The 23,162-nt window shown below is 47.1% G+C and overlaps 1 protein-coding gene across 2 annotated transcripts in view; it reads right to left on the bottom strand.

The window, feature by feature from the left end:
* ATOSB (atos homolog B) overlaps positions 1 to 23,162 on the bottom strand; it is a 726,183-nt gene that overhangs the window by 614,209 nt on the left and 88,812 nt on the right. For both annotated transcript variants that reach the window (XM_069626804.1, XM_069626800.1), the window contains exon 2: positions 4,101 to 4,204. The gene's annotated coding sequence lies outside the window, so the exon portion shown is untranslated. The remainder of the gene's footprint in view (positions 1 to 4,100; positions 4,205 to 23,162) is intronic.

Genomic DNA, 23,162 nt, shown 5'->3' with positions numbered 1-23,162 from the left:
GACGATATCATACTACACGACCTAACCGCCATCGGTACATTGCCAAAAACCATCTGGAAATTAACAAAAGCAAGACAAAAATTCTTTTTCTCGGCAAAAGCAAAGGAAGTTCGAAAAAATTCAAATGGCAAATTGAAGGCGCGCCAATTGAGAGGGTAACAGAGTTCAAATACGTGGGAGTGATGTTAGACAATTCAAACCAGGAAAAGGCAATGCAAACTGCGTTACGCACAAAAATCAGAAGTCTAACTACCCAGGCACAGGCTGTAGACAAGAAGTTTGGCCGTTTCTCGCTTGTTCCCCTGCTAAATTTCTACAAAGCAAAAGTTGTTCCCGCCATCTGTTATGGAGCGGAAGCAATGCCATCCTTACCAATCCAGATTTGGACAGAATTGGAAAGCTACTTTTGGAGAAAAGTCCTTTTCTTTCCCAAGTCAACTCCAATCGTGCTTATAAGACGCGAACTAAGCCAACTATCACTCAAGGGAACCTTCGAACGCAACGCCCTGATGTTATATAGGAAAATCCTGCTTGATGACCGTCCAAACCTTCTGAATGCCATACTGGAAGAATACAGGCGAGCAAAGCTTACACCTAAATAAATGGATAAAAATCCAGGATGAAAAATTGGAGGAGATCCAAAGCACAAAAAAGGAACTCGTAGAGAATCCGACAAAAACGCAAAAAAAGACTATACGAGAACGACTGGATTGCCACGTTGGACTCTGCGGCAAACTACAAACTTGCGGCACACCTCCCACCACAGGCAAGGTAGCTTCACGAGCCACAAGCCTTCCTGATAAAATATCCAAACAGGAAGCTTTGAAACTTATTCCTGAGAGCATGTCTGAACATTTTACCAACAAATGAAATTTTAAAAATCAGAAAGCAGTCAACATCTAATATATGTAGATTTTGCAACAACCAAGCAGAGGTGGAAACGATTCGACATCTCCTACTCATGTGCCCAGCGGTCGACCACATCAGAAAACCTTACCTGGAAAACATTCTTGCATCATCTCATATACATGAAGAAGACCTTTGGTGGTCTCGGCTGATTGGAGGAGAGAAGACCACTAGGGTGACGGCCACGGCAAAAATCCTCGACCTCATTTTAAACTCTAACACAATATTTACGACATAGCCTACGGACTCAAATTGTAAGAACACGTTGTTATGTAATAGCATCACAGAACACTCTTGTAAAAACCTTTTGGTTAAAATCAAGTAAATAAAAAAAAATAAAAAAAATTTAAAAAAAAAATAATGGTTTCCTCAGGTTTGTCTGTTTTGGGTCCTTGTGGCCTGTTGGCAATGTTGCAATACTCTATGTATAGCTATCAGCCCTGATGGACAGAATGACCGAAATGCATTGGTGATATAGCATTTGGGCATAGGCTGCTGAAAGTGGTCGTTTTAACGCCACTATGGCTTGTTCTTGGGTGAGCAAAACGTCTGCATGTCATTTTTATAAGTAGCAGCAAATTTATTAATGTTACATAGACAGTCCAAACAAATGTCATTCTAGCTGGTTAGCTAGACCAAAAGCATGCAACCCTCCCCCCTGGCTTTTTAGCCTAGGTCCACAACGCTGCCATATACTGAATGCCCGGCGCAATGGCATTCTTTACAGGGTATACACCCCAAACCAGACCCAATTTTCAGCTGAAAAGTTAACTTGACAAACAGAATCCATAGTAAGCAGTGCCTACTCACTCACGTTAGTGAACAGCCAGGATGCTGCCTTCCTACGATTCCCCAGAAGGAAGGGTAACAACTCCACATGACTCACCAAGTGATCTCCTATGAAACCTGCTTTAACGGGGCACTCGCATAAAGGCGAGCCTCTCACCAAGGTGCAGTACTAGAGGGTCTTTGAAGTCAATAGGCATGGTAGAGGGGCACAGTTTGAGAAATCAGAGAGTGACAGGTGGGCATGAGAAGGGAATCCACCATCTTGCTTGTCTGTTGGGACTCTTTTCCCTTGCTGCCCCCTGCATTTCCCACAGGACATGGCACTCTCCACATGTAGTAATAAGGCAGAGGTCACTTGTTACAGAAACATGGATTGGACCCATTACATCAGGCTGGCCTATGCCCAATGACAATTTGCCTTTTCCACTTCCTTAATTCATCTATGGAACTTCAAGAAGCCTAGAAGAATTTACTGGACCTCCATTGGTAAAACAGTCCATTCCATAGTCCTCCAAGGAGCGACATTAAGGTAAAAGAAATCCAAGGCAGAGAAGCACTCTTACCTCTTAACCGTGCCTGGGGAGCTGTTGGGGCAGCTGCTGTTTGGACCAAGGCCTGCCCCTCTGCCAACTGCACTGGAACAAAAGGGCTTAAACTCGCTCTTGAGCCCCCAGATTGAGACTTTCAACAACCAGAAAGCCACAAGAGCAACTGGCATCTTGTTCGCACAGCTTTCAACTGCATTCGAACCATGTTCAACGCTCTGAATCGACAGAGGACCTGCCATGCTGCTTTTGGCACTTCATGACTTTGAACTGCTCGCCGGCATCTTCAAACTGGCTTGATGCCGATTTGCCGCTGCAGAAATCTTCATCCCGCTGCATCTTTGTGCACCGCAACGAACCAACAGGACCTCACCTCTGCCGAACTGAAACATCAATTCGAACCGCGGGAAGCCATCGTGCCATGCGCTGACTTGACCCAGCACTCGATTGCCAATCTGAACATGTTGGACCCCTCGAAACCTGCACACAGTATCCAAGGCAGGCTCGAACCGCACCAAGCCCTGTCTCGACGCAGACTCACCTGAATCAAGGTGACTCACTGCATCTCCAACTAGGTTGAATCACAAGAAGAGTGCAGAGAGACCTAGTTTGATGCTGTCGAACCACCCAAGGTCCACTTTTTGAAACCATAGGGACTGATAAGCCCCACTTTCCAGATCTTTTTTAACATGGACTTTGCTACAATTCCTTGCCTGCACATCCCAGCTCAAAAACCCAGAGTGCCATACATTAATATCAGAACATTCTGTGTTCTATTTTTCCTTGTGTTTTTAGATCATTATTTGCATTTTAATTTTAAAAAGTCTGTATTTGTTTACAACCTTGATTGGACGTTTTTATTTTGGACTGATGCTCTCTTGCTATTCGGGTTGCTACAGTTGTCACCTCACACTACTCCTGAGAGCATAGCCTGCGCTAGGCCCAAGTTATCACAAAATGCAAAGGAGGTATACCCGCTGGGCTCAAGTTTGTTTTACCTTCATGATTGGGATCACTGCTGCTTTACTAGTAGCGTGGGGCTGAGCAGGAGGTTTAGCCAATGCTCATTCCTGCACTCCTGCATAACAGCAGTCATTTTGTCACTGGAGGACACCGCCAGAACCCCTAGTTGTCACCCTCCTTCAACTGCAGCATAGATCTCATTGCCCCCTCGCCTCCTTACCCAAGCACAGAAGCCAACTTTTTCCCCCTACTCCCTCACGCTGTGGCTTCTCCTTACCTTCCTGGGCCGCCGCTTGCCGATCATCCTCAGTCGTACACAAATTCATGCATGCACTAATCCAGACAGGCCACTGTTCAGAAAAGGCAGCCTTATCCTGGACACATTTAATTTGAAAGTGGGTGAACAATAGAGTGTTTCCTAATGGAAGTCTTGTTATATAATTTGTAATCCTTCCTTCTAGAATCTTAAATGAAGACCAAAGGTGTAACACAAATCACATGTGGGGACTGATCTCCATCTCCCTCAAACCAAGGAGCCATTAGGAGGAACTTCCCTTGTAATCAGGTCTGGTCACAGAAGCGCCTTCTTTGAGCATTAACGAAGGGACCACATGTTGGGCCACTGCTGTCCATAGAAGATCTTCAGGTAAGACTGGCCCAGCCCACAAACCTCATAGCATAATCGGAGAGTATATCACGATATTCAAGCAACTTCCCCCTCTGCAAAGCAGTCTAAATAAAAGCCCACCCAAAGACCCACCCAGTTTAGTGAAGAGAGATGCCGATACCCAGACAAGTTTAACACAGAAAACCTACAACAGACTGGGAAGATGTTAGACCGTGCTCCCCCCACCCCCCATGAGCGAAAAGCAGAATCCGGGTCAGAAGTGCACTTACTTGGCCAGCTCAACCAATGTGTTTCTGTTCCTGAGGTTTATGCACACCAAGACCCCAAAGATGAACCCCAGAAGGGTAACCCCTTATTTCATCCATATCGGAACCTGGAAGATGTAAGAGAACAGATGTAACCCAATTTATCAGTAGACTTCATATTAGGCCAAACTCCTATTGTCTAGAATAGGCAGTGAGAAAGTGACAGGAGTTCACATATCCAACAATACATGATGTTTTGTACTGATGCTTCATACTCCACCCCTCCCCCCCTTCATACTTAACCCTCCAGGGCGTCTCACACCGGTCGTGCAAGACAACAGCTGTTTGGACCTGTTAGAACATGGGAAGGGTAAGCCACGTACACGGTGCATTACCCTACTCGCTCCACAGCCCATCACCAGACAAGGCAAACAGCGGACATCCCAGAAAGAAACATGGACACCACAGCAAACTGACGAGCAGTTCCTTCAAACCGAACAACATAGCATCCCCTACAAGAAACCGGACACTGATCCTAATCACCACACACTTGTCGCGAGCCATTATTCACATTCATATACATTGAGGGTCAAACAAAATGCTTATGGGTAACAAAACGAAGAAGCCCTATGCACCAAAAGTCAAACGAAAAAAGGTTCTTGCAGGGCACCAGCAACCTGTGCAATTCTAATGGGTAATACAAACTGCACATGAAAAGGAATATGGATGTAACACCCTGGGAACGGCGAGGCCCATCCGCTCGGAGGCCTTTAGGTTGTATGTAGTTAGTCTCCGTTCCACCACTCACATCGCTGATCAAGTGGCCGAATGGGTGAAAAGATTTGAAGGACCTAATGGATGGCTTCTACATCATCCATGAGCCGCATTCTCTGCCGGCTGCGGCCTTTGCGTTCAGCATATAGGCAGCACTGCATACCTCACATTACTGTAGACCAAACATAGCAAAACGCAGTGTGGTAGGTCAGAAGAAGGAGTAGTAGTTTTGGTGATTTTCAATTGCTGATTTATTAAACAGTAAGAAAAAGGGCCCACCTATCCCTACTCGGAAGGTTTGCCTACCTAATAAATTAGCTAGTGTGCCCATGGTCGCTAGTGAAGTCCAAAAGGAAACGTGTCTGTCCTCCATCTCAAAGCTAACTTGTTCTGGCCCTACCACTAAGGAAAAACAGAAAACCCAGGAGAATTACTCTTCTCCTGCACAATCTTTTCAGGCCTAATGAACGATTTTCAAATCGCTCCTAGCTATTTCTTTGACCAGTTCCCTTAGTTCTTCTCTGGGACTTCCCCAGGCTCTCCACGTACTCTTTTCTATTAGCAGGGAACTTCCTCTCCTCTCAATATTTGGGTTGTTCTGTTGGACTATAGTTTCTGGCAAAGTCTTTTAAACGTTTGCATTACACGCCACTTTGCTGGGACTCTGTGTTTTCTCTCTTTGGCCTTGCTTCTGTATGTTCCTCTGGTTACTAATTCCATTAGAAGTAAAATAGTTTTGCTCTGCTTTGTCTTAGTTTATTTCGATTACTTCCTCTGTAAGACTGGGGTGGCCTTTCCAACCACTTTCACCTGTTGGTTCTGGCTTGCTCTATAACCTTTGATCTCGATTCCCCTCTGGGATATTCTCTCTATTAATGTCTCTTGACCATTCACTGGGACGAGTAGGCTGTACGCCTTTTTTCTACTCTCACTTGTGAATCCTACTCTTTCCACTTGGACACAAAGAGTCCCGTAGTTATTCTCACTCTGGTGAATATTTATAAGTTAACTGCGACGAGTAGGCTGTGTCTCGTAGTTATGCTCACACTTGTAACTATTAGTATGTTCACTGGGATGAGTAGCTTAGCGGGTCTCTTCACGCGTAACCCTTCCCGGGTCTCCTGTCTCTCCAGTTACCTCTGTATCCACAGGCTAGCATCACCAGGTGCTCTTCTAGGGTCGGGTCGACTCTCCAAGTCGTAGCCGATACAGCGTTGGTACTACTTCTTCTGGCTTCTTCCGCATGGTCCTGCAGGGCCACTGCAGTAACGGTATAACCGTTATTGATCTGATCAATCCACCTTTTCCAGGTCACTCCACCTTCACTTTGCTCCTCGTTTCCTTGGGGTGCCAGTCCTCTACATGGCATGGTCGTCTGCTTCTCCCAAGCCTCTGGATTACAGCTACTCATAAGCGCCCCAGTTCTGCCTTACCCAGATTCTAACTTCCAGGGCTTCACACATTTGCTTAGTCTTTCTTCCATTTTTGTATTAAAGTCCTGGGTCCTCCCCAGCAGAACCTTAAAAGTCATTTCTCTTCATTGTATGGCCAATCTCTCCTGCTCGCCCATTTTTCTTTGTCACAGTCTGAGTGTGTGTCATACATGGAGCGCTCACCTCTCTTTGATGTCTCAGTGTGTTTGATACATTTCCCTCCAATCTGCGTGTTGGGGCCAACATTACAATAACAAACAGCTTAATCCAACGGAATGCTCTGAAGTGTGGATGGATTTGTTGGTGTAAAATAAAGGTTCTTCATGAGTTCCATCATGGACGGGAGTCCTTATCCCCAAGGGATGAGTGTCTCCCTGTGAGGTCCCGCTTAACGCCACTCCTAGGGTAAATGTTGCATAACAAGCTCACCTCCCTAGCCACAAAAGGAAGGGCTCCCCTCTGGGGACAAGAGACGAAAACCTGCAATTCGTCACAACAGGCATGGACCAATCATAAGTCTCTAGTCAAATAGGACCCTAAGGTTTTGCACGTAGTAATCGCAAACTGGGTGCACATAGTCAACAAGTGGTAGCTCACACTAACAAGGACTCAGTAGTTTTTCGGAACCCGCTTATAATTTTCATAGTGTCAGGGTGCGACTAACGCTACTTGCATACGTCCAAGTATCAACTTAAGTCAGCTTGTCTGGGATTCTGGAGCTATTGCGGGCTGGTTTGGAAAGAGAACAAGATCTGTATACCATTGGCATAATGATCCGACTGCAGACCATGCCCTTAATGATATCCATCACGTGCCCGAAAGACACCTTCAACAGCAATGGGGAAGAGGACGAAGACTTGTAAGATCCATTAAGGGACAGGTGAGAGAGAGAGGTACATATGCACACCTGCTGAACAACGAAAGCTGCTCAAGAGGAGATCCCCCAAAAATCCATATTAGTTTCCAGAGGCTGATCAAAAGCCTGACATGATCAACGGTCTGAAAAGGCGCCAAGAAGTCGAATATGATTGAAATAACACCCCTTTCCATGGTCATCAATAAATAACCACCAGCCAGGCCAATGCGAACCTTAGATCCTTCATCAAGCGTAGCCACAATATAGGAGGCCTTCAAGGTCACGATCGGGTGTTTTTGCATCTCAACCTAGCATAACTCCAATAAACAAACTTATGTATTGAAATCGTTTCCTAGGCCCATATCCAGACTCCCTTACATCCATGTTCTTAATAACCCTGAGAAGCAAAGAACCCAAATAGTGACCACGAAGAAAGGCCTTCTATATTGCGACAACACATCCCACAGCGCCCTTGACAGCTTCAAACATATTATGGTATTGAGCGTGGACCTCGCTTCGAGAAGCAACAGAGCGTTTTACACAAGTATACAACAATAAAGATACACAACGGAGCACTTTACAGAGGTAACACAGTGGTGACAACCCAACAAAGTCTATCCCCCGAAACATGGAAATAAAAGACAGTTGTGATTGGAAATTTTGGAATTCTGGCCCAATTAAAAAAAAAAAAAAAATTAAAAAAAAAAGGCAGAGCGAAGCTGCCGCCCTTTAATAAAGGGGTCTCACACAGAGCTTGTCCATCTTTTATTCATTTGCATTTTTAAAGCGCTCACAAAGCCCTGGGGCATAGAGGCGCTGTTACAGGAATATGTCTTAGTTGCGTATTTATAACGTGCTTAATACCCAGAGGTTTCTAAGTGTGGACCCGGGAATTGAACCTGCGAGTACGTTGCCGGTGAGCTATCCTCCCAGGACATCACCTTAAATGTTCCTGCACAGCCGGAAAGGGAAGATCCTGGAGGTAGCCAAAACAAAGACGCTGCCTGCCCCCATTGCTCCCTCTGCAGGTGAGCAGGGATGTTTACATTTCCCTAACGGCAACATCTGAAAATGCAGGGGCTTCAGCCTCCGGTTGGCCAAGCAGTTGCCCACCGTGCCTCCGCCCCTGCAGAGAGTTTTGGTTAGACCTTACAATTAAATAACTAATTCATATAGGTTCTGTGCACATATTTCTGTTAGGAATAGTTTTTGACATAACATACAACAAGACAATTTAGAATCTAGCAGCAAATGGGTGAATAAATCATACTGATTATTTACATGAACCGCACTAAAAGGAAAAGGGTGGTGGAAGAGTTCTGATGCCATATGGGTGACTGGGCATCAGTTGTCATTCGGGCGTGGCATGAACACAGATGCTAATAATTGCTCGCATATAACACTGGCTCCCTGCCAGTGCTCAAATGATTGAATTACGACAAAGGTCAAACCGGGGACAGACAACCAAATGGCCGCGCTTGAAATCATGTCATAGGACTAGCACGAGACGCCGTCAGGGTCAGGCAGTTATCAACGCTCTAGAGGAGCGCGCGCAGGTCTGCGTCACAACCAACAGAAGGCATTGGAGAGTCACTACGGATCACATATAACAAGGCACAGGAGAGCCAATAGGGCGTAGTGCAGGGGTCGGGGGTGGGGGGGAGGTTAACATATGAAGAGCCCAGGAAGATTGCACATTAGTGGGGTATTGCAGGGTTCAGCAAAAGAGGGGCATTTGAGCAGGGGAGGAGTATGAAGGCTGTAGCTGAGGAGAAACATAGGGGGATTCCACAGCAGAGGAGAGCGGGCTCCCAAGCCTTCACATATAGGGAATGCAGGGAGAATCCACAGTAGAGGAGCACGGCAGGCTTCAGCGGACGAGGAGCACGGCAGGCTTCAGCGGACGAGGAGCACGGCAGGCTTCAGCGGACGAGGAGCACGGCAGGCTTCAGCGGACGAGGAGCACGGCAGGCTTCAGCGGACGAGGAGCACGGCAGGCTTCAGCGGACGAGGAGCACGGCAGGCTACAGCGGACGAGGAGCACGGCAGGCTTCAGCGGACGAGGAGCACGGCAAGCTTCAGCGGACGAGGAGCACGGCAAGCTTCAGCGGACGAGGAGCACGGCAAGCTTCAGCGGACGAGGCAGCACAGGAGGATTCTACAGTAGAGTAGCATGGGAGCCTTTACATAAGAGAAGCATGAGAGGTTACAGCAGTAGAGGTGCAGGGGGGGACCCACAACAGAGGCGCATGCAAGACAACAGCAAAAAATGGGTGTGCATGTTTGTTCAGTACATAATTGGGAGCGGGACACTTCATAGGGTGATGGGAGCAAACATTATTTTGGTTCAACTATTTCTGGTTGATTCATGGGCAGAAAAAAGTAGACCAAACGCCGGGGCTAAGAAGCAAGCCTAAGACTGAGGAGAGTGATGGGCACTAGCAGAAAGCCAAGGCATTTGAGGAGTGCTAGTAGAACATGGGCGTGATGGACACTAGCGGATGTGTGCATTGGATAGCTACTAGTACAAGAATGAGGAGTGTAGGTCAATAACAGCAAAACGCTTTGCGATGGTCAGTAGCAATAGATGCAGAAGCGCGAAGACTAGTAAATGAAAGTGTGGAGGATTGTAAGAGGTACTAGCAGAATATGAGGCGGTGTGCTAGTTACTATAAGAAGGTGCACAGGTGTATAGCTACTAGCAGAAAGGAAAGGCGTTTGCGGGTATCCAAACGGTGACGTGTGATAGTTACTAGCTGGAGATAATCGAGTAGTTATTAAGAAGAGATGGGGAAATGGTTACTAGCAAAAGGAAGGCACTCCGTACTTTCACAGAGGAGTCAGCCATGCAGTTGTGGAATATGAAAGGGTGAAAAGATACTAGCAGAAGATGGGAGACATGCAAAAATTACTGGCAGAAACTGAGGGTGCATATGGAATTAGCAGAAGATGAAGTAGTGTGCTAGGCAGCGGTAAAAAGATACAAGAGTGAGATGCAAACCAGCAGGGGATGGGCAACAGGGGATAGAGCAGTAGGTTAGCTCACAAAAGAAAAACTTGTGAAAGGTACTGGAAGAAGGCAGAGCAGGGTGATGGATAGTTGGGACAGGTACAGGCAGGAGATGCAGAAGTGCGAGCGACAGGCACTAGCAACCGAAAGAAACCCGCAATCAGTATATGGAGAAGAACAAACTTCTAGAATATGAAGGCAAGCAACCGGAACTCCCAGTAGAGGGAAGGCAAGCAACCGGAACTCCCAGTAGAGGGAAGGCAAGCAACCGGAACTCCCAGTAGAGGGAAGGCAAGCAACCGGAATTCCCAGTAGAGGGAAGGCAAGCAACCGGAACCTACTAGCAAAAGAGCAAGAAAATCACCCGCTCTAAGGGGATATAAAAGAGGGCGATAATCGCGAATACATGGAAGGGCACTTCACTTGTGTATGAGCGCTTTACAAATAAACAATTACATTATAGGCACTCTGCATTTATTATTAGTAGGGGATACATTGTGCGTGGACATAGCTTCAGAAAGCAACAGAGCGCTTACCAAGTCACAGGACGAAGTACATTGTTAGAGAAGCAGAGACACAAGAGAGTGGGAAATTTGGCAGCAAGGGATCTGCAGGCAACCAGGAGAAACGGGGGAGAAGATCGCCCAGTCTCAGGCAAGGTGGGGCGTGGCCCGAGGTGTGAAGGCGGTGCTACTCTTTAAAGAGGCAGGTCTTGAGGTCCTTCCTGAAACGTAGAAGGGAGGAACTTACAAAAGACTCTAAAAGCACTCGCTTTGTAGTCCCAACAACTACAGCGTTAAAACAACAGGTCCAACGAGGCAGCCCGGGAGGCCCAAATATCATAATTGACCAAACAGGAGTTTGTCTGCTGTGACCTTAACCAAAGGGAACCTCCCAACACCCGGTAAGCGGGGTGAAACGTATTGGCTAGCTCAGGAATGAGCAAGGCACAGGCTGTACACCAGAACGAGGTAGAGTGCGACTCAAAAGGCACAAACAACATTTTATCCACCATTAACCTAAGCAGACTGGAAGATCAGGTTTAAAGCTACAGTGCCCAAAATAAGCCATACATTGCGAGAGTCAACCCAAAATAGGAGAGACGGCTTCAAAGATTACCAACCACCCTCGCTGTGGAAGCGCCATGGTACTGGCGTTTCTTGCAGCGTCCAATGTTACGACTGCAGAATGTTCACTGGCGATATATGTACCGCATGTTTCTCTACAAAATGTAGGGGGTAGGTTTGGGTGAGGCAATTTGGGATGGGGAGATGGTCGGGCGAGTGCAAAATGAGGGGATGAACCCCTGCCCCCCCAGCCCACTAATTGTGACAGAGGGAAAAAAAATGATCAGCAAACTGTGCCATTAAAAAAACCCATGCTTCATGCGTGAGTAGAGCACCCACTCCTGCTGCTATTGTATTCGCTTTCGTAATGTTTTCCTTACAGTTGTAATGGGAAAAGCAGAGCCATAAAGGCAAGAATGCCAAGGATGAACTGGACCTGGCATTAGGCTGCTCACAACCAATCGAGAACCACAATCCTCTTCCTTCCCCTCTGTCCTGCTAGCCTTTCCCGACACTGCGCATGCTCTTGATCCTACTCTCATGATATTACCATCACTGCCCATACCAGTCGGTTCCATTGACACAACGTCCGGAAAATTCGACACCTCTTGTCCTTTCTGCTGCAACCCCCCCCTTATTTCAGTCTTTATTTTTTCTCGTTTGTTTCACTGCTCATCCCGGTTTTCGGTCCTCCTTTCGCCACTACACTCAGTCGACCATCCATCTATTCATACTCTTACCTCTTCCTTCAAGATCTTCTCAGCTCTACTTTCTCTCTCCTGGCTTTCATGAGGCATCTCCCCACCCTTTCCTTCATCCCTTATGCTCCCAATGTCTTTCTTCTTGCCGTGCCCAAGCCGCCCAGTGCCTCTTCTTGCTTTTGATCATTTGCCCTGTTTGCTCCAACGTATTGGAATTCTCTGCCCTTATTGACTCGTTCTTCCATCTCATATGGCCCACACACCCAACACAAACACTAGCCGGCATCCGAGGTACCGAGTCCTGCCCGTACGGTTACATCAATCGGGCCTCTCAAACCAAGTCCCACACGCAAGGCAACGCACACAGACGCCAACTCCTCCTATCCTCACTAACACACCCCGCCTTCTTGGAGACAGCCCTCGGGTGATAGCGGCGCCCGGTACAAAATACTCTGCCCATCTTTCACTCTAGGCTTAAAGCCTTCCTTCCCTCCCCACCATCCTAAGGCCACCTGGAATTCGATTTTTCATCTTGCTTATGATTTTGTGAAGCTGAATTTAATTTTGTTCAGTGCTTAGGCCCAAGTGAATTCAAATTAAATTATTAATAAATGCCAATATTGGGCATTAGAGATACACACTGGAGAGGCCAAGGATTAAATGGCCACAGAATCGTATAACCACCCCCCCCCCCCCCCGACCCCCTTCTTGCTTCTTTGCAGAGGTTAGATGCCCAATGGTGGATTAGGTCAACGTCAGACATCATCAAGTACTGTGTTAAAACCCGCTGTCCCGCATTCACAATGGGACGATAACACTACAAGCAGCAAGCAATATGCAAGAAATAACACCAGGGCTGTGTGAACTGCGTTCTCTGTAAGGTGGGAGTCGAACACTGGTGAGGCCCCAGTGCGGTCACCGTGCCCCCTTTTGGCAACAAAGCCCCACACACTAAATTCTGCCCTATGGCTACAGACAATACGGGGCACAGACTACAAGTGCAGCCGGTGCCAGAAAAGACACAGGCATCCGAAACCTCCGCGGTCGAAACACAAGACGCATGCCTGCAACATGAGCTCAGAGATGCGAGGCAGGCAGGTTGTCATCATAACAGTGCATTCTGCCGGCCACGACACACTGCGCAAAGCTCCCCGGCGTCTGGGAGAGGGGAAACGTCTTCCACGCCAAGCACTGCACCCAAAGGAAGAATGCGCACATCATGGAACAAATGAAGCGGAGCGGGGAACACGGGGAAACATCTTCACCTCGCGGCTGGACGACGTAGAAAGGGGCCTCCCTCACAAACTGCGCAACTAGGAAACAGAAGAAGTCCCACTGCAGCTAAATGAACCCAGGAAACACCTACTTGTCAACATTCTGTGGCCCAAAAGATGTAGGATGTTTCAAGTTTCAAAGAGGATACTTCGTAGAACAATTACATCACAGGGAAATACACAACATACATGTTTTGGCAGCACTGGAGCATTCTAAAACACACAACCCATCAAACAGCACAACATGGAAAGTTGCTCAAATGTTTAAAATGTATAATTGTGAATGGTAAGTTAACACCAAATTCAATGACCTAACTTCACAGAAGGTAATCACACAGCGCTGGTAGGCAACTTTTGCCACTGCTCTGCAGCAGCAGCCCGGGCAGTACATATGTATTCCTGCAGTGCAAGATGAATAACTGAACAACATGGAGACGGATACCCTCCTCAGTCTGATAGGCAGATGCTGTGTGATGGTGGTACGCTCTGCCACTTGCCTTCACTGGTGGTTCACCCAAGGCCTGTCCCGGGAAGAGTGCAGGGTACAGTCATGTAGCGGTCACTTCACTACATTTGGTCGGAGATTTGGTGATCACTTACTCGCCCACTGCACAGACAGACTAATGTGTTGCATGCTTTGCCCTGGGCCGGTCTCAAGCAGCCCGCCTTAGAGTCACATAAATTACCTGACCCTGTAAAAAGCAGTGGGATCGGTCACCCAAATCGATCCTACTGCCTAAATCTGTAGGGTTGGCAAGTATGGAAACAGAACGGTCCAGCCGACATCTTAGCAGCCACCGACAGTGAGGGCTAAATAGTAGCAGCATAGCTGTGAATCATTAGTCAACACCCCAATTACCCGGTGAACTGCCCTGGAGGACACCCCGGAGAGTTCCCAGAGGGCCTCTACACCATGCGCGGAGCTCTCAAGGTTATGGTAACCATGTCTGAGAAGGCCATCCAGTCCCGTTTTCTCTTCGGGGACTTGTAGTTTGCTCCTTCCTATTTGAAATATAGGAAACATACAATTCCATGCAAAACCAGTAAGGACTAGCTTCTCATCCATGGCCAAGGGAAACTGGAGAGCTCTGTATGCACCTCTTGTGTGGTTACCCCATTTTTTTGCTCTTCTTACCCACTCTCCCAGCCCCCATCCTACCATCGCTCTTCAGCCCCACATCTCGTTCAAGAAAATAAATGGGTTATACATTTCCAGTATGCATTTGCTCACTCCTACCAAATGCTTTATGTCCGTTTTTTAATTATGTTCAACTACTTTTTAATCCCCAAATAAGGACACGTGTGCTTTACTACGTGGACTCCTTTTTCCAATTATTCTTGGCCAAGAACGCCCCACCCACTCACCCAAAACCTACTCAGAGAGGTGGGCTTGCTTGCACTTGGGGCGCCTTTGACAAACATTTCTGGGACCAATATTGGTTCCCCGTTCAGCTCTGGTTGTGCTAGACTCATTCCAGTGTAGCAGGGTGACATCCTTAAGCCAGCCAAAGTCACTGCGGGGGCTGAATGAACGGAGGTAGGTAGGCACTATATGAACGAGTTGAGGTGGGTTGGCACTGTACTCCCATAAGAACTAATGCACACAGGTGCACCTTGTGCTGCGATTCTGTGGTACAATCTCTATTCGGGGCTATGTGGTTGTGGTGTTTATTGGCATAGCAGGGTCTCCGTTAGGCCTCATGTCCTACACGGCGCCACTTCCACTTAGGACATGCAGAGACAAGAGGGTATACACAATAAGACTTCTTTACTCTTCCATTTACAACTTAGTGCCCACCCACCTTTCGTCACTTTCCGTTCCTCTGTGGTCCAAACAGGGGCCCACCTACCACATATCGCTGTGGGCAGGGTTGCCAGCGAAATGCAGGAGCAACATCCCTGTTGCCCTATTTCTTCAGTCTTGAGGGAGAGTCAGTTTTGCAGGCCCGGTTATCACCCTCTGAGGTAGTTGCACCTTTGGGGTGTTGTCCGCACGAGGTGACTACTGTATCTTTCCAGTCCCTCCTCTTCAGACCTTTCTCCATCTTCTTGATATGACACGTCTTACTCGCCACCTCTTCTTCTTCTGGCACCCCTTCATCACCCACCCAGCTTTTGAAGTGCGTCAAATTTATTGTGATCTGTCGAGCTCCATTTTCTGCAGTTACCAGCAATCTAATCTTTTTTGTGGATTATCACCAATGGTTCAGCATGGAACGCTGCGGTGTGTGCGTCTTTGGCTGGCAAACAAGTACGGTGTCGCCTATCGCTAGTGTGGACTCTTCTGTTCTCTTTCGAGTGACCACAAATATTTTTATTTTGCTTTTTTTCCCCTTGCCTCATGATCCCTCATCGTGCAGTCCTCTGGGTAGGTTTCTTCCTGTCCTGGTACATGCAGTATTCGGGTCCTGATATTTCTTCCAAACATCACTTCCGACGGGCATTTCCCTGTCGTGCTTTATGAGGTGCTCCTGTAATCTTTTAGCAGCTGGTATAGGAGCTGTGCCAATGGCTTGCCGGTCAGATGGACTATTTGTAAAGTTCTTTTGTTATTGCCCATGAACCATTCCACTGTCCAGTTTGCTTAAGGCCACACAGCGTCACTCAGCAGTATTTGAAACCCATGTATTCAGCAAACACTCTGAAGTCCTGGCTGGTGACTGGGGCACCATTGTCTGAAATATCACAGGCCGTGAACATCTCATCTAGGGCTGGTACAAAATGAGTGACCACTGTGGACTCCACTATTTGAACTTCCAGGTAGCATGAATATTCATCCTCGGCCACTAACACGTAGTAACCACACTCCACTAGTCCGAAGAAGTCAATGGCTACTTCCAGCCACACACCTGCTGGTTGCTCAGTCATCCATTGTGTTCTTGATGCATGTGTGGGGTGAGGACGCAGCACGTGGGGCCTCTTTAATGCCTCTTCTACCTGCACGTCCAGCTGAGGAAGCCGCATTTTCTGGCACATCATGCGCTTTGTGGAAACTATATCACTGTCCCTCATGCGCCATATTGATGACTCGACGTTGTGCCATTGGTATTACTAGTATGATATATATATATATATATATATTTATTTTTTTCTCTCTCTCTCTCTCTCTCTCTCTCTCTCTCTCGCACACAAATGCACGCACGCACGCACGCACGCACACCACGCACCCCCCCCCACACCTTTGCTGGCATAAGAGACATTCTGTTTCAGGAGAGGCGTGTCTTCAGCATACTGGGCTAGGAGGATGACCCCTAAAGCTTGCATCCACCGTTAGCTCTGTGCACTTCTCTGAATTGCCAACCACTGGAACGAGATTATGGTGTGGTGTGTTACAAAAGTAGCAATGTACCTCGACTCGGGTGCTAGTAGCAGCTGGTCATACCCCTTGTTCAGGTCTAGCTTTGAGAATACCTTGGCTCCAATCAGAAGGTGTATCATGCCAGTTACCCGGAGAGCCTGATGGCGTTCTATTTGTATAGAACAATTGGGTTGCCTCAAGTCTATACATAGCCTGATGACAATAGAGCCTTTCTTTGGCACAGAGACTATGGGGAATGTCCAGGATGTGTAGGTCCATTACCGGTTCTATGGTTCCCTAGTAATTTGCTTAGTTCTTCGTCCAGCTGACGTACATCAACAGGTATTCCTCTGTAGTGTTGCGGCATTAGCTGTACCATCAGGTTGATGTGAAGGTGTATTTCTTAAATTTCCCTAGACCCTCGAGTAGGGTTGGGAACAGTTGGTCCATCTTCAACTGTATCGATGTATCTATGAGCTTATATAGTACGTGAATGAGTGCCATGCCCAGAGCCAATTTGAAGCTTAATATGCAGCCGCTTTCGGGAGTCCCCTTTAATACATGATCTGTATGATTGTCGATGAGTTTTGTAACTGCAGCTGGCTTCAAAATATCCCTTTCATGGCAGTGTTGTTTTTGACCCGAATGTGTAAATATCCACTTCAGCTGGGCCTAGGTCCCGTGCGTCTGGGGATGCTCTTGAAAATGGCTTCACTGATCACATTTACCGTGAGCCTCATCCACCCCCTCTCCCTACCCACCAGGAATTCAGTAGGCCTTTTGTTTTTTAATAACACGCTTAATACAGAGTTCAGTTTCTAAGCGCAGATCTGGGATTAAAACCTCTGTTGCTCTGCGTTGTCTTGCTTCCAAGACCAGATTGTTGCCCCTGTGCTGACCTTCTTTCATTGACTTGCAGTATAAGTTTTGGACTGTAGAGGAGCAGGCAGAGACGACATCCCTAGCTCTCGCCCCCTCACCTCTGTCATACTGTAATAGCAGAAGAGTCTTAAGTGAAACAACAGGTATAATACCAATACTGCATTGAGTGTATGAGAGACAATATGCACTCAGACAACCGCATCAAATGTACCCTCGCACTGAAAGAGTGGAAGGACATTTGCACACCATTGGACATCGAAGAGCTATAAGTGAAATGAGACAAAGGCAGAATGATGTAATTGAGGAAAATTACAATGACGCACTAAAATGATATACAAATACTTAATAAAGATGTAACTGAAGAAACCAAGTAATCATATATTCAAGCAAGAAGAAATCATATGTACGAAGACGATAAAATAACCAGACAAGTAGTGAATGTATATATGCAGAAAAGTAAGGTAGACAAGACATAAAGAAGCTTGCTACAGAAGAAAACATGACATGGTTATGGCGGCCATGATGGAAAGATGGGTGTCAGACTCGTGTTAAAACCAATCAAGCTACCTCAGAGACAATAAGGAGACGCTGGAAAAAAGCTTTGTGTGAGTAACAAGGGGGAGTCTATTGGTCTAGTATCAAATCATTGCAAGGCACAAGGGGAGTCAAAAGGATAAGCCATGTATGAAAGACATATTTCTCAGAGATTAAGTAAAGGAGAAAATATTTGCAAGAACCACATATTGAACAATCAAGGATGCGGCAAGCCTGTGTGGTGGAGTGAGCAAGTCTCCAGAGGCCAAGAGGAGTAATGACACCCAGCATAATTAAATCAAATAGTAGCTCGAAATTGACAAATACGTTGTCTCCTCACACGTGATTCAGAAGTGAAAAACCAGGGCGATTCATCAAACTCTAGACAAAGATAATGGTGTACCAACACTCCCTTGAAAGTTCCAGAACAGAGAACATGCTGCAAGGTCAACTACAAAGGAGACGCCTTGGCTTAGGGCAGGACCTATGAGAGATGGACCAAATGGGAAAAGCTGGTAGTAGTGCGACGTTCCCCTCACCTTCGGGTTACGCTTATGTGCTGCCAACGAGCCGAAAGTCCAGGGTTAGAGAGAAGGACAACCAATCAGAGGGTGTGTGTGTGTGTGTGAAGCAACATGCTATACAATGGTGCATATGCCAACCCGCTGATGCGTTTCTGCCCCAATTTATATTATATGTATTTAGAGATGGTTCAAGGCGTGCCCACCAGATAAGTGGCATCAAATTAATTTGCTAATACACGATATATAGGTACACATGTTCCCCTAACCAATCCCTCCTTTCAATAGGTTTTAGTATGCTAGGTAGAACGACATCATAGATGACGCATATCAAGGTATAAAGCCTATGTTTAATCAAACTTGAGTGTCGTGAACTGTATTTTGACGTTCACCAGATTGCCCAACTTTATTAAAGTAGTACTTTGCCATATTCTTGGAGTCTGTCCGGTTATTGGGTCCAAGATACTTCATTATGGTAATTCCATTCTGCGCATAACTGCGCCCAAAAAGTGCTACAGCACAGGACTGTGGCTTGTTGATTCCCTGGTGCATACCAGTATCCTTTCCGCTGCTGGTTGTCAGAGGGTGAGCTGGGCTCAATCTCAGAGTGTGATTTGTCAACTAGATCTTGCACGTTTCTCTTCAGTCTTAAGTATGGACATGTGGAGGAGTACCGGGATGGCCATCATTCTGGCAGGTTCTTGATTTCCGGCAATTTCTCTTCTCCTGTTTTCATGGCGTCTACCGTGCATCTTCTCCTGGTGCTGCGAGAATGATGTTGCTTGGGATCTTTCTTTTGCTCTCATCGATGGTGCTCCAGCGCATGGTGGGTTCCTCGTTATTCTGCGCACTGCTTGAAAATGATTTTCCTCTCCACAGACGGAACACAGTTGGCCAATCGCAGGGTATGACCCTTCATGCACATATTTGTTTCCACATCTTAAACAGAATGGGTCGGCTGATGTCTGCGTGAGCGGGGACTGGGTGATCTCGTTTACCACTGCTGTGCACAACTGGTGTACTTTTAGTTTGTTCATCAACTCTACTTGATGTTCTATGGCCATGTCTGTACATGCGAGTGTCAGGATTTCCTCCAGAGACCGTTCTCTCTGCAGCAATTTCTTTCTGAAGCTGGGGGATTCGCAGCCTGCTATTATCTAGGAGCGCAACACCTCTTCATTAGAATAATTGTGAAAAGCGCAGTGTTTCAGGCGCGCTCTTAGACGCATTATGAACACGTCCATTGTCTCGCCATTACTCTGTCGTGGAATGGAATACATGCCGCTCATAGTCCACGTTAGTGTGTGGCTTGAAAAAGGCTGCATGCCCAAAGCCGACTGTAGTATCACTGGGTAATTCCTATAGAAAGCCTTGTGTGGTGGACCCAACTGCCAGGGTGAGGAGACATTTTTTTCTGTGATCATTTAGAGTTCCCAGGGCATTGATATACACCTCAAAATCCTGAAACCATGTAACCCATCGTGGTCCCATGTTGCTGGTGCCATTCAGCTCAAATGGGCCTGGCAGATGTAGTGCTAGCGATTCCTGAAAGCCTGCTGTGAGCCCGTTTCGTGTGGCCACTGCGACTGGCCGGTATGTCCTCCACTGATATTGTTCAGGACTGGTTAGTGTCCCTGTCTTGATGGTATGAGCACTGTAGCTGAGCTTGCCCACTAAGCTTCTTTCTCTCTTCCGTTATATCTGGGCCTTCATGGTTGCTCTTGTGTACCACGTGGACGTCAATGCCTCTTCAGTGGGACCTTGCTTGGTTATCCGCCTCCGACTCGTGTCAGTGTCCAATCCAGATCTGCTGGGGGAATGCTTTTTGCCTTCCGTCCATCCCAGTAATCCACGAAACACTTGTGCTCTCCCAGGCGTTCTCTTGCCTGTGGTCCGGCAACTGCGTCACACATTTGTGTGTGTATGCAGTGTGCCTGCTGTAGTCACATGGTTAGTGGTGCACGGCACAGGCCGTCAGCACCCAGACGCCAGTGTTGTGGCCTAACAGGGTCTCAATAAGGCTTCACGTCCCAGATGGTGCCCCTCCCTATTAGGAGACGCAGAGACAAGAGGTATACGCCTGGTGTGCACAATATATGACCCGTAGGCTTGTGCTTTGTGCCCCCCTATGGACAGGACTTTGATAAAGAAGTGCAGCCCACTTCAAACAGAAAACAAAGCGGGCCTCACGTCATTACGAAAGTCTTTGAAGCCTGAGACATTGCTGGCATAGGCATCCCTATAAGTGGGTAATTGCTCCCCTAATTGATGGCCTGTAACGCCCCCCCCCCCTGCAAAGAATTTTGCAGGAACCCTAAAAGCACTCCTTCACCCAGGTATCATGCACACATTAGCTGACTCTATTTACACAGCCTGTGTTCTTTTTTCTGGCCTCAAAGGGACACCACAGGAAGCAATGGGCCATGAATATCACTGGGGGCCATCACTGATAAAAGCAAGCTACACTTTTGTTTTCCTAATGTGCAGCTTACACTTGTCTAGAAGAAAAACAAAAAGACATTTCCAAACTGAAACAGGATTCTTAAACTTACATTAATCATTAGTTTTCTTTGAAATGTTTTTTTTTAGCTGGACTGCCACACAAATACCCTGTGATTTTTGTGTCCCTTTTGGGTTCGACAGGATAGATTGCTAAAACCGTTATATGCTTGTCAAACTACTTAATTGCAAATAAATGCTTCTATTGCACCGACCGCTGTGATCAGAAAATTATACTCTGGGTTCATGGGGCCAACCTTTGATTTTCACTTCTGGGGCAGACATTTTCCCACCCTCACCCTGAATATAAGCAAGCTGCCAGCCCAACACATCCCCTGGCCGAACACATTTTATAGCACTTTCTTTATAAGGAATTGCAAAAAGTCGTAAGATTTGCAGCCAGTTGTAAATATAACATCTTGGCAAAAGTCACTCAACCTGTTGAGCTACCCTGGTAGCTTCCTACTGTAGGGCATGTCTAGGAGTCCAGTCATGTGTTCAAAATCACTGTATTAGCAACAGTGCAGTTAGTGTACAGGACTTCCAAGTCAAAGGTATTTCATCTCCACTCCAGCCACACTGACCATGTGCATACATTCTTTGACGTGTACCAGTGATTTTCTCCATAATGGAGCCAGCCATTGTAAACACTGAGCACTCACTCAGCTGCTTCATGCAGTTGAGGGATCGCTCCTCGGCTGGCTTGAACTGTCAATGGGAAACGAGGTTTCCGTTTCACAGTTCTGTTCCTTAACCTCGTATATCCAATGAGCCATGCAAAGACGGGGGCATTTTGCTTCCCCAACCTTACCTGACCCATTGGGGATGCTGGCTGAGGAACTGTAGGTTTGTATGTTTGAGGGACTCCTGCACCTCCTCCCACATACAACCAGAGCAGGGCTCTTCAGCATCAGCGATCCGGCTATTGCTCACATGTGCACGAACCAGAAAGCACTCTCCGCTTCATGTTCGTGATACGCGGGAGCTGTAGCACTGGGAGGAAACATGGAGGACCAGGGCAGAAGGCACTTTTATTTAAATGTGTATGTTGGTTTGTATGCTTGGTTTTAAAAATGTTCTTGGGGAGGAAGATGCCCTTCCCCTCCACCCCCCAACCCACATCTCTTGATTTGTTCGGGCAACGGTGCCCTTACTGCAATTTTGTAAAGTGCAAAGGGTTGGAGGCTGCATTCTAAGATCCAGAGGCAAAGCTTCCTCATGTAGTCATTCATGTGGGCAGATCACTCTTCAGCCACATCTGCACATCTCTTTTTCATCTGTAAGACAGCTAGTTGTGTTAGGTTGTTGCTGCTGGGGTTGCGGGTATGATTTTGTTCTTACACTATTGATAACATGTTGAAGCCCAGGGGCTAATCAGTTATTCTTCTGGCTTGGTAATAATGTGTACTGCAGAACTGAAAGCAAAAATAGCAATAATTACACCTCAAAATGCCCGTTTGTTCCCGGACATGCTTACTGAAAAGGTCTGGGGGGGGGGGGGGTGTAAATCCACCACATGCCACGCCCTGGCTACCGCACACAAACAATACGGGCCCCTGTATACATCCTGTAAGGTACATTTGGCCCTAAACAAGTTGTGCAACACTGGCTATACCCAATTAAACTTCTTAATTCTTCCTCTTACAACGCACTGCCTTCCCCACCCTCTTTCGTCACTTACTGTGGTCCTCCACGGTCTCAACAGGGGCACGCCTCCCACCCACTTAACTGAGATATGGTGGTGGTGCACCAGGATACAAGGGAACTAAGATATGGTGATGATGCACCAGGATACAAGGGAACTGAGATATGGCGGTGGTGCACCAGGATACAAGGGAACTGAGATATGGCGATGATGCACCAGGATACAAGGGAACTGAGATATGGCGATGATGCACCAGGATACAAGGGAACTGAGATATGGCGATGATGCACCAGGATACAAGGGAACTGAGATATGGCGGTGGTGCACCAGGATACAAGGGAACTGAGATATGGCGGTGGTGCACCAGGATACAAGGGAACTGAGATATGGCGGTGGTGCACCAGGATACAAGGGAACTGAGATATGGCGGTGGTGCACCAGGATAAAAGGGAACTGAGATATGGCGGTGGTGCACCAGGATACAAGGGAACTGAGATATGGCGGTGGTGCACTAGGATACAAGGGAACTGAGATATGGCGGTGGTGGTGCACCAGGATACAAGGGAACTGAGATATGGTGGTGGTGCACCAG

Source organism: Ambystoma mexicanum, chromosome 6p (genome assembly GCF_040938575.1).
Source record: "Ambystoma mexicanum isolate Mex_15411 chromosome 6p, UKY_AmexF1_1, whole genome shotgun sequence".
Taxonomy (NCBI): domain Eukaryota; kingdom Metazoa; phylum Chordata; class Amphibia; order Caudata; family Ambystomatidae; genus Ambystoma; species Ambystoma mexicanum.
The sequence above is the reverse complement of the archived record's forward strand: the minus strand, read 5'-3'. Positions and strand labels throughout refer to the sequence as shown.